Raw genomic sequence first — 10,115 nt, forward strand, 5'->3', positions numbered from 1 at the left:
GAGGGGAGGACAAATTGTGTTAGAAGCATTTTTCCCACAAGAACCCAGGCAACCCCCTCTCCTCCCAGCTCCTGTTCCCGTCAAGATTTGGCATCCAGTCACATGATCCCCAACCCAATGCTCCAGTTGACCTCAGCCCTGATGGAATTGGGGGGAGTGGGGTTTCCAAAGACTCAGCTCATCACCCCCCCCAAAATCACCCAGAGCAATAGAGCTGATACCTGGCTCCATCTGCCTGCAGATCTGCCTCCTTACCTCCTAAGGCTAGCACTAGAACCTCCCACCCCCCAGGCCTGGACAAACACTGGCTTCCCCCTTCCCCCCCAGCCCTGGGCTGAGGGCGGGAGCTGGCACACATCGCCGGGGCGGCATGAATCAAGCGCGCCGGTAGCTAAGAATAGCTAGAACGCAGCTGGTGAGGAGACAGGCTGAGGATGGCAGCCCTGGGGGGTGGGGGGGAAGAGAAAAGGGGAAACAGGGGGTATGGGGTGAGGGGTGGCCAAGGGGACACTGGGCAGGGCCAAGCTGAGGGAGAAAGAAAAGGAGAAGTGAGTGTGCTTGAGATGGGGAGAAATGCAGAGAAGAGAAGGAAGGGAAGAGGAGACAGGGTGCTCCTGGGGGAGGACAGGGAGAGACTGGACTGAGGTGGGGGAGAGAAGAGGGAAGTGGTGGGAAATGGGGAGCAGGCAAGAGAAAAAGGAAGGAGGAAGGGCAAAGAGGAGGCTCCTGGGGGTGGACAAGGGAGGCTTTCCAGGAACTGAGAAGGAATGAGACTGGGGGGAGGGGGGCGGGAGGCGTAATGAGGGGAAAGAGATAAGAGAACCCGGTTGTAATGAGGGTGGAAAAGGGGAGACTGGGCAGAGGCTGGGGAAAGGGGGAGGGAATAAGAGGCTTGGGGGAGGGGTGCAAGGAGAGAAGGAAGAGGAAAGGGAAGAGTATCATAGTACGAGCTGAATGAGGGAAGAAGACCTGGAATGGCAGTGGGAGGAAGGAAGGCAATGGGAGAAGGAAACTGAGGTGTTAATAGGGCACAGGGGTGAAGAATACCGGTGAGAGATGGTGGGGGAGCACGGGAGGGAGGAGAGAAGGGGGCAGGGGGAAAACGATGGCAGCAGACATGGGGATCCATGTGAAAGAGGAAAATTAGAAGGAAGAGAGAATGAGGAAGGTGCCGGAGGAGAGATGAGGCAAAAAATAGTGGGGAGATAGGGGGGCTTTTATGGGAGCCTGAGAGGCTAGGGAGAAGGGGCCTCTCTGAGGATGAAGAGGAAGGGCATGGAGGCCCAGGCCTCACGGAGAGGAGGGGAGGGGTGCCACGGCCAGAGTGAGCATGAGGTGAGGGCTTCTGGGGTGGCCTGGGATAAGGGACTGGAAACATGGGACAGAAGAGACGAGGGATAACGAGGAAGAGAAGGGAGAATGGGCAGGAGGGGAAACAAAAGGGACAGAGGACAAAAAGAGGGAAGACAAGAGAGATGGGGTGACGGGGAATAAGGAGAAAGGACAAGAGAGATGGGTGGGGGCGCTGGGGAGAGAGACGGAGGGCCAGAGAAGACAAAGACGGATGGGGTCAGAGAGGACAAGAGGGACAGAGGCGCTGGGAGAGATGGTGGGACCGGGCATGAGGGAGGTGAGGGACACTGGGGACAGGAGACAGCGGGGGATGGGGGAGTGGCCACGGAAGGGGGATTAGTACTGGAGAAGGAGCACCCAAACCCAGGAGGCTAGGAAGGTAGGAGTGGAGCAGCAAGGCCAAGGTCTGGGGGAGACGGGCACTAGGGGGACCGCCCCACCTCCCTCAGGACCCCAACCCCCTCCCCGCTTGGCTCGGGATCTGGGACAGGGCACCGGGGACTGGGGCGTAACCCAATTCAACGTTGCCCACGGCAACCGTTCCCCTCACCCAGTCCCTCCCCCTCCCCCAAATGGGGAGGCAGCGGCTAAAGACGGCTCGGAGTGTCCCCCCCCATCCCTTCTATCCGCACTCACACATGTTCCAAGCCCCGGCCTCCCCCCACGCCCCCAGTCCCCCTTACCTGACCGGCGGGGCTGCTGCGTCCCAGTCGGCGGCGCCCGCGGCCCCCTGTCCCCCCTCCCTCCCCACCCCCCACCCCCCCGAAGACAGAGACCCCCCCCTCAGGCCATGCCCTAGCACCCCGGAGGGGGGGAGGGGGGAGGGGAGGGCCGGGGACCTCACCCCCCCCTCGGGCCGTGCCGGGCCCTGGGCATCCGCAGAACGCCCCCTCCCTCCTCGGGCCGCCCCCTCTTCTGCCTCTGGGTGGGCTCCGGGCTCCGGGCTCCGGGCTCCCCCCTTCCCCGCCCCCCTCGTGGCTGGCAGGCTTGGCGGAGGCTTCGGGATTCCTCCTCCTTCTCCTCCTCCTTCTCCACCTCCTCCTCCAGCCGCCGCCGCTGCCGCCTCCCGCTCCTTCCTCCTCGCCTCCTCCTCCTCGCTTCCTTCCTTCCTTCCCCGCTCCCTCTCTCCTGCCGCCTGCTCTCTCCCTCTCTCTCTGTCTCTCCCTCTCTCCCTCTCCGAGTGTGTGTGTGTGTGTGTGTGTGTGTGTGTCTCTCTCTCTCCTCCCCCTCTCCGTTCCCTCCCTCTCCCAACCGGCAGAAGAGACCTCGCCCCTCCCCACGCCCCCAAACCTCGCCCGCTCCTCCTCTTCGCAAGTGGGACCCCAAGCCCTTTCGTTCCCTCCCCGCCTCCAACTGAGTTCCCCCCTCCCGTGACCCGCCCACCTGAGGCTGTGCCCCTCCCCCTGTGCCCCCCATTCATATTCCCCTTCCCCTGCGCCCTAGGATTTGGGAGGCCCTCCATTTGTCACCCTCTCCTCCTTTTCCTCCTCAGACCAGCCCCCCTCACCTTCCGATAGCCCTCCCTTACCCTTTGGCCGTCCAGCTGGGGGAGGGGGCGCTGGCTTCCGCCCCCTAACAACTGAGCCCCGCCCCGCCCTTTCAGACCCGCCCCTTCCCCACCTGAGAGCCGGCCATGCTGAACTGTCCCCCTCTGGCCTGAGCACACTCATACTCGCATACATATGGGCACACACATTTGTTCACATGCATACCCAGGTACATACATACTCCTACACACACAGACCCAAGTGTGCGTGCACATAGAATGCAAGCTTCCTCGTTGGCACACTGGCATGCCACACACATTTATCTTGTGTTCTACTTGTCTGGGTCTCTATTGTGCAGCTCCTTAGCAGAATGAGGCCAGGGCTGTCTCCTTGGTGCCTCAGTAGCCCCATACTTCCCAGCTTCCCCAAGGCAGAGGCCAGGCTGATTCCTGCCCCCAACCAGGTCTGCTCCCCTGCACTGATGTGCCTGCCAGTAGACTGCCTGCCCAACGTGGGGTGTGGGGACTGGGGACTGGGAGACAGTGCTTTGGAGTAACCATGGATCTTCTGGAGGCGGCCCAGGAAAAGCTGAGGCACATTGTGGTCCTCAAGCCACCAGGACGTGGAGGACCTCACCCTCTTCCATGCCGGACCTTGTCATGGCGAACATGTTCCGTGACAGCCTCGTACACCTGGGTCCAGCAGCCATCCTGCTTTGTGACTCACTGAGCAGCCACAATGACAGGGTCATTAAACAGAGTCCTCTCCAGGGCTGTTATTTATCAAGGAAAATTGCATGACCTTAACATAGATTGAACATAAAATATTTCCTCCCCCACATTCTGGAACTCTACCTACCTGGCCTTCTCTTTAGTCCTCACAAGTGACTGTTCATCTCCCATCCCCAGGCCTTTGAAGCCATCAGACATGCTAGGAATGCCCTCCCTCCTTACCTCTGCATTCTAGACTCTTCATTGGTTTCTAAGATTTGGTTCAGGTGCCATTTTCTACATGGAGCCTTCCATGGTCCTTTCCCAATTGCTGGCTCTCTCCTTCTCAGAGTATCTCCAGTATGAGTACTTTGTATGTATTTGTATTCATTCACTCTGTTCTCCTGTACAGGTTGACATGTGTAGCGTGCTCCATCCCTCACTAGAACACAAATGGAATTGTTTCCCCCTTTGGACTCGACCTTCAACGTCTCACCCAGTGCCAGCCGTACACAGTGGGCACTTAAGAACAGGTGTTGTGTCTGGACTGACTGACGGACAGAACCATTTCCAGGTTACCTCTGCTCAACCTGCTCAAAGGATGATCCTTTAAAAAAAATAAACAAATGGGGAAAACAGAGGGATCTTGTATCCGAAGCACCTGCCAGGACCTTGTGTGACAAGATGTTGTTTGCTGTGTAGAATTGCTTGCAAAAGCCTACCTGATGGGTCCACTCTCATTTTGGTTAAGAATATAAATCATCCCTGTAATCCAGGCTGCTTCCTAGTACAAAGAGCCATCTTCCTTCCTCCCTCCCTTCCCTCCCTTCTTCCCTTCCCTCTGTCCTTTCCTCTCTTCTTTTTCTTCCTTCCTCTCTGTTCTCCCGCCCTCCCTTCATGTCTTTCCTTTCCTTCCTCCTCCCTTCTCCCTTTCTTTCTTCCTACTTCTTTCTTTCTTCCTACTTCTTTCTTTCTTTCTTTCTTTCTTTCTTTCTTTCTTTCTTTCTTTCTTTCGTTCTTTCTTTCGTTCTTTCTTTCGTTCTTTCGTTCGTTCTTTCTTTCTTTCTTTCTTTCTTTCGTTCTTTCTTTCTTTTGTTCTTTCTTTCTTTCTTTCTTTCTTTCGTTCTTTCTTTCTTTCGTTCTTTCTTTCTTTCTTTCTTTTGTTCTTTCTTTCTTTCGCTCTTTCTTTCTTTCTTTCTTTCTTTCTTTCGTTCTTTCTTTCTTTCGCTCTTTCGTTCTTTCTTTCTTTCTTTCTTTCGCTCTTTCTTTCGTTCTTTCTTTTGTTCTTTCTTTCTTTCGCTCTTTCGTTCTTTCTTTCTTTCTTTCGTTCTTTCTTTTCTTTTTCACAAACTAATGCTAGATGGCTAGAAAACTTGGAAACATCCCGATGTCCAAAGAGTCACAGTGACAGGTGGTCCAAAGGGTGACGGAGAGATTTCAGAGGGGCACAGAGTGTGCTGCTGCGTTTCTCCCATGAGCGTGTACCAAGAAGTACCTTCGAGGGGGTCATGGAGGAAACAATTTGCCAGAAGGAGCTGGGCGGTATGAGTAGTGGAAGCACTGCTAGTACCCACGCACATTAAGAACCTGGAAGAAGGCACAGGGTTTGGAGGGTCAATGGAAGAACTTGAAGAAGAATCCAACAGGCCTCTGGAGCAAGTCATTCATTCATACAACAAACATTTCTTTCTAACCCTGTGAGTCTGTGAGGTATCACCAGCCAGCCTCTCCCCAGGATTCACAGAGGGCCAACCTCAAGCCCCCCATTGTAGAACTAGGTGGGATCACTTTGCCCCAAGGCCTTTGTTTCAACTTGGTCACACCCCACCTGGCTGGGGGGAGGGGCAGTTGCCTGTTGTAATTTATTGGGGATCCCAACTCCCTCCATAATGGACTGACTGAATGGATGATGGGAAAGCCTGAAGAAACCCATCACACCCAAAGGCACAGTGGCTATTTCCTCCAGCAGTGCAGATAGCAGCCATCCTCATGAGACCTTGCCCACTCCTACCATGAACCTTCCACATGAGGTCCCAAAGGGTCTGGGGGCTTTCCTGGAGATCTCTGCTCCCACTAAGAGCCAGAAATCCTCCTCCCCCCTATCATCTAGATAGAAAGGGAAGACCTTCAGTCTCTTACTGAAGGCCTCCTATTGTCTCCAGGAACAAATACAAAACGTTCTGTTTGACATTCAAAGCTCTTCATGACCTGCTCCCTCTTACTTTTCCGGTCTTCTTACATCTCACTGCCCAAAGTGTACCCCAGTCCCCTGACACTGGCCTTTTGACTGTTCCATGAACAAGACCCTCCATCTCTTGGCTGCTACCATTTTCTCTAGTCCCGATTCCTGGACTGCTCTCTTTCCTCATCACCTACTGACCTCTCTGGCTTCCTTTAAGTCCCAACTGAATTCCCACCTTTTACAGGAAGCCTTACACAACCCCTCTTAATTCCAGCGCCTGCCCTCTGTTAATTAGTTCTTATTTACCCCATCTATAGCTTGTTTGCATGTATTTGTTTGTTTTCTCCTCCAGTAGATTGTAAGCTCCCTGAGGGCAGACTGTCTTTTGCCTCTTTTTGAATCCCTAGCTTTTATCACAGAGCCTGGCACATTGTGGGTGCTTGATACCTGTTTCTTCCCTCTTCCTGACCACATACCCCATACAAAGCCTCCATACACACGTACCTCACACGCGCGTGCGCACACGCACGCACACACACACATACACACCCTATACCTACAGCTACACACACCCCTTACATTCTTGGGCTGTTATTTTTCGTTTTCCAAGAGGCCCAGTGACATCACGGGGGATGTCTTCACTCTTGCGTGAATTGGATTTAAGTGAGGCAGAGTCGTGCAAAGTCATCAGCCTCTTCTCTCTTACTGATTCGTCATAGTCCAGCGGTAGGACAAAAGTCAGGGCTGGTGATGGCCTGGGATGCAGTAGATGCATCTTCAATGTCTGACCAGGCTCTAAACCTCTACAGCATCTGCTTCAGCAGCCTTCGTGGCCATGGGAACAAACTGTTCTCATCCACCCATTTTGCTGGGGGACGTCTTCACGAGCTTAGTGCAGACACCCCCTAATTCAACAAAGGGTTTGAGATTCCTCAGTTACCCACAACCTGGTTTAGTCTATCTACTGGGATGGCTTCCCCTGGCTGCGTCTGCCATAGACCCAAACCTACAAGACACATACAACCCATGGAGAGTCATAAGGCACACATAACACACAGGATTTAGAGCTAAAAGAACATTAGGGATTATCAGATCCAACCACATCATTTCACAGAAAAGAAGCAGGCGTGGACATGCACAGGGATAGACACAGAGGCACAGGCACGCTCACAGACACAATATGGAGCTTGTGACCTTTTACCTGTGCAAGCGCGCGCGCGCGCGCACACACACACACACACACACACACACACACACACACACACACTGCTCCTGCTCTCTGTCTTTCTCAGTCAATCAAGCAATCCATAAACATTTATTAAGCACCTGCTATGTAACGGGCACTATGCTAAGCAGTGGGCACACAAAAAGAAGCAAAAGACAGTGCTTGCCCTCAAGAAGCTTACAATCTAACGGAAGAGACAACATGAAAAAATATATATTCTAAGTAAGCTTTATACAGGATAAGTAGGAACTAATTAACAGAGGGAAGGCACTGGAAAAAGAGGGTTTGGGGAAGGTGTCTTGTAGTAGGTAGGATTTTAATTGGGACTTAAAGGAAGCCAGAGAGGTCAGTATTCAGAGCAGAGAGGGAAAGCATTCCAGGCACGGGGGACAACTACACAGACTGCCCGGAGCCAATAAATGGAGGGTCTTGTTTGTGGAACAGCCAACAGGGCAGTGTCCCTGGATCGAAGGGTACATGGTGGGGAGAAAGGTGTAAGAAGACTGGAAAAGGATGAGGGAGGGGTCTCTGTCTCTTTCCCTCCCTCTGTCTCTGTCTCTGTGCGTGTTTCCCTGTCTCTCTGTCTGTCCCTGTGTCCCTGTCTGTCTCTGTCTGCCTGTCTACCTCTGTCTCCCTGTCTCTCTGTCTCTCTGTCCCTGTCTCTCTATCTGTCCCTGTCTCCCTGTCTCTCTGACTCTCTGTCCCTGTCTCTCTGTCTTTCCCTGTCTCCCCATCTGTCTCTGTCTGCCTGTCTCCCTGTCTCCCTGTCTCTCTGTCTGCCTCTGTCTCCCTGTCTCTGTGTCTCTGTCTCTCACACACATCCACACAGCACACACACTCAGGATAGTGGTAGGACTTGGGAACTAGCACCAATTATCTCCTGCTGTCATAGGAGCCGTGGGAGCTGGAAGGGAGGTCTGAAGTCTTGGCTGAGCAGGAATGCCTTCGAGCATACACTGTCTCTGTCAGGTGGTGATCTAGTCTCTTCTCGAGCATTTCCAATGATGGGGAGCTCACTGCGTGCAGAGGCAGCCTACTTTACTTTTGAATAACAGGGACAGTGACTAGTGAGAGAAAAAACTGAAAGAGAAGGTGAGAGACAGAAATGGAAAGTGCGAGAGGAGAGGGGAGGAACCCGTGGGTTTTTAATCACCTACTTTGTGCCTGGTGCTGAGCTAAGGGAGCACAGGGGATACAAACACAATGGTCCCTACCCTCAGGGCGCTCCCGTTTAACAGGGATTACAAGGAATCCAGGAGCTCTGCGGGGGGGCGGGGGGGCAGCGCGGATGGTGCAGACTGTTTGGGCCGCAGAAACATTGTAGAGGCCTGACTCAGGACAACATAAAGTGAAAACTCACCTCTAACCCAGGAACAATCTTTCCTAAATACTTTAAGGAAGCATTTCTTGATACTGAACTGAAGTCTGCTTCCCCAGAATGTCTTCCCCCCAAAAATCCCACACAGAAATCACACAAAGGCATGATTTCAGGATGCACTAGAGGAACAGATGTACTTAAAAGGGCCCCAGGCATCCAGGCCCCTTAGTTGCAGTCCCCCCCAAAATACCCAAAAATTTAAGGGCCTAGGGCCCACGGTTCAAGACCCAGGGATCCAGGCAATAAGCCCCAGCCCCTCCCCCAACCAAGATTGAGCCAGTCCCTGCCAGGCACCTTCCCCCTATTGGAGACCCAGGCATCCAGGGCTCCCATCTCTCCCTGGTCCAACCTCTAGAGCCAAGCTGACTGAGCCTGACCCTTCAGACGCTCAAAGACCAGGCTTCTAAACGGCCCTGCATAACGTGGCTCCACCCTGGTCAACTCGCTCTGGGTTGGAATGTTAATACTCTTTGTAAGCTATGGTGCCTACAACTGAACCGGGTGACCTAGATGCGATCTGACCAGAGCAGAGGACAGAAACGCTCCTGGTGCCCCTGGACAGGCCTCTGTCCATGCACTCCACGAGAGCGTGAGCTGCCGCTGCCCACTTCTGATAGCATGCAGTCCACTAGGACCCTGAGATCACTTCCACGTGAACTGCCACCACGTCACGTCTCCCTTGCTTTTTATGGGTCAGCTGAATTTTTGAACCCAAGGGAACAACTTTATACTTGAGCCAATTAAACGTCACCTTATCAGTTCTAATTCCTCTCTCTAGACTACTAGACCTTCGGGATCCCGCTTATGTTGTCCACCCTGTTAGCTATCCTGTCCAGCCTATTGGGTCCAGCCTCTCATCTCCTCCCCACCTCAGATATAGACGACTGGCCAGGAGCCAGGTACTGGGGCTTTCTCAGGTCCATCTCTCCTCAAGTATTCAGACCTCTGACTCCAACCCCCTTTAAGGATCCCTGGGTCTAGGCCCAGTGACCCAAGCACCTAGGCCCTCCCCACACCTGGGCCCCGGCTCCGGCCCCCCTTGGTGGTCCAGCCCCCCCTGGTGACCCCGGCTCCAGCCCCCCTTGGTGGCCCCTGGCTCCAGCCTCTCTGGTGGCCCCTGGCTCCAGCCCCCCCACCCCACCCCCCAGTCACCTGGGCTCTTCCTGCTCTTGCCCTCCCACCACTAGCACCCAAGCACAGCCATCCTTCCAGATGGGAGTCAGGGGGATCAAAAGAGGTCCCAGAACCCCCAGTGGCAGGGTGGGCTCCACTGTAACAGGGAAGTACTAGCCTCGGCTACAGTTGTATATCAACAGCTATTTAGCAACAAATAAGCCCAGACAGGCTGGGTGCCTTCCATCCCCTCTGGGAATGGAACTCAAAAACGTCAGGAGAAAAGGGACCAGGCTCACGGCCACCACAGCCTGGGACCAGACGGCTGGGGGAGGGGACCTTGGTCCCTGTTCCATGGAGGCAGGGACTGGAGGGGCCTCCAGGGGGGTGGGGGAGGGGGCTTCACCCTCACATCCCCAATGCCCAATGCCTGGATCCTGAAACTAGACCCCTGGTCCTAGGCCCTTAAATTCTTGGGTATTTGAGGGGGGGGACTGCAACTGGGGGCCCTGAATATCTGAGCCCTAAGCCCCTTTAAGTACACCCATTCCTCCAGCCCAGCTTGAACTTGTGCTGGAGATCATGGAAAGAATGGGGCGGAGAACTCTTGGAAGTAAGAAGGGAGGAGGTTGGGGGGGGGGGACGACCCAGGGCGGGGAATTTAGCT

General features: G+C 54.2%; 1 protein-coding gene across 3 annotated transcripts in view; it reads right to left on the reverse strand.

Moving 5' to 3' along the window:
- Positions 1 to 2,107, reverse strand: part of SHANK1 (SH3 and multiple ankyrin repeat domains 1) — an 83,846-nt gene extending 81,739 nt beyond the window's left edge. For all 3 annotated transcript variants that reach the window (XM_020971958.2, XM_020971957.2, XM_020971955.2), the window contains exon 1: positions 2,037 to 2,107. The gene's annotated coding sequence lies outside the window, so the exon portion shown is untranslated. The remainder of the gene's footprint in view (positions 1 to 2,036) is intronic.
- Positions 2,108 to 10,115: the final 8,008 nt, after the last annotated feature.

The sequence above is a fragment of the Phascolarctos cinereus genome, unplaced genomic scaffold (genome assembly GCF_003287225.1).
Source record: "Phascolarctos cinereus isolate Bilbo 61053 unplaced genomic scaffold, phaCin_HiC Scaffold_726;HRSCAF=1367, whole genome shotgun sequence".
NCBI classification, from domain to species: Eukaryota; Metazoa; Chordata; class Mammalia; order Diprotodontia; family Phascolarctidae; genus Phascolarctos; species Phascolarctos cinereus.